The 1,779-nt window shown below is 49.7% G+C and overlaps 1 long non-coding RNA gene across 1 annotated transcript in view; it reads left to right on the top strand.

Moving 5' to 3' along the window:
• LOC105823266 overlaps positions 1-1,760 on the top strand; it is a 17,506-nt gene extending 15,746 nt beyond the window's left edge. The window contains exon 2 of the long non-coding RNA XR_001138137.1: positions 1,584-1,760. This is a non-coding gene — a long non-coding RNA (uncharacterized LOC105823266). The remainder of the gene's footprint in view (positions 1-1,583) is intronic.
• The last annotated feature ends 19 nt before the right edge of the window (positions 1,761-1,779 follow it).

Genomic DNA, 1,779 nt, shown 5'->3' with positions numbered 1-1,779 from the left:
CGCTTGCCTTTGACTACTCCGAGAGCCGTGTGAGATGGCCCCAAAGGATGTGATTGAAGAAGACAAATTTGGTTTTCTAAAAACGTGATGCAAAAAGAGTATGAAAGGCAACGGTGACCTTCCGTTGGACTTCTCTGCTGTCTGTGGCAGTGGCTATTGTTTTGCTTTTCAGAATAACTTCAGTGTTAGGGCTGCATTCGTTTATAATTTCTCAGAAGGGCAGCAAAATAAAGTAGCTTTAAAAACTTGATCACCCCTAAAAAATCCTTATATCTGATATCCAGTTTTCTGAGGAAATACTGTAAGGGCAGTGTGTTTCTTACATGAAGTCATCGTGAACATCCTTCCTGCCAGAGCTTTTTCAGAACAGTCGAGCACCTCCCTCGCATTCATTCAGCTGCCGTTCACCGAGCGCCAGGTGCTGGGCTCACAGCCCTGAAGCCCGCAGAGCCCTGGCCTTGCCTGGCTGGCGCCCAGTGCTGCGCGCACACAGCGCGTGTGTGCGGGAGGGAGTGCGCACAGCACGCTTCTGCGTCACTCCCCAGGGAACTGCCGCTTTTGCTGGGAGGAGTTGAAAAAGGAAGGCTTCATGGAGGGAGTGACTTAGGAACCAGGCCGGGCATAATTAGGGCACAAAAGGAGGACAGAGCAGAGCAGCATGTGGGAGTTGTGTGGTTTCACGTGTCTGCTGTGGGCAGTGGTGGTAGTGGGCCAGCTACAGAATTTGGACTTCATTAGTAGGTGATATCTAAGGCTTTTCAGCAGGAAGATCATTCCTGGTGGCCGGAAAGTTGTTTCGAAGTGGTAGTGGAGGCAGGAAGCTAGGTTAGTTAAAGATACTGAGTTGAAGGAAGAATCAGGGAGGCAGGGAGGAGATAAAAGCAAGAGGTGCTGGAGAGTATCTGCTAACCAAAGATGCAGCGGTTTGAAGTGTAGATGCAGAGCTCAGCAAAGAGAAGACAGATCAGAGCTGTAGGCATGATTTGGGAACCACGGAAGTGAGCACAAGTCCCAGGGATCGAGAGCCAGGCGGCCCCGCAGTTCCAGGGCCTGCAGAGAGGCTGCAGGAGCCCGAGGGGCAGGTGGGGACTTCTCCAAAGACTGTGGGCACTTTTAGCCCCTGATGTAGGGACAGAAACACACACACCCCTCCAAGATCTGGAGAATTCCTGAGAGAGCCACACATTCCTGAAGTCTGTGCTCTTGAGCTCTTACGTCAAAATAAGTGATGAGGTTGTCATTGGAGGGTAAGCAGGAGCGTATTCCAGAGAGCACAGATGCAGCCCTCAGCACACTCGGCACTGGAGCGTGCTGTGGATTGTATGGCAGTTGAGCCTGTACGTTCAGACAAGATGCTGCGAACCTGTACTTTTTCCTGGAACGTAAAGCCCTTCCCGGAGGACGGAGCACTGGGCAGCAGACTTCAGGGTGTGCTCGTGGCCGGCTGCCTCCAACGAAAGGGGCTGGGAAGTAGCTGGGGACAGCCAGGCCACCCCTCGGTTAGGACCACCTCTCTGTTGTTTTAGAACATTGACAACTGACTTTTAACTAACTAATGACTGCTTTTCCCTTTTACCCCACAGGGTAGAGTGGTTTTGAAGAGAAGAAACCGCTTTCTGACCGGTGGCCTTGAAGGAGAAGAACCTATTTTTGTGCATCGTTTACCAATCATGCCACACAAGCATTTATTTTTAGTACATTTTATTTTTTCATAAAATTGCTAATGCCAAAGCTTTGTATTAAAAGAAATAAATAATAAATAAAAGACCGTGGTATTGA

This window comes from Propithecus coquereli, unplaced genomic scaffold, assembly GCF_000956105.1.
Source record: "Propithecus coquereli isolate 6110/MARCELLA unplaced genomic scaffold, Pcoq_1.0 Scaffold664, whole genome shotgun sequence".
NCBI classification, from domain to species: Eukaryota; Metazoa; Chordata; class Mammalia; order Primates; family Indriidae; genus Propithecus; species Propithecus coquereli.
Note: the sequence above shows the minus strand (reverse complement) of the source record. Positions and strands in the feature narration are given on the sequence as shown.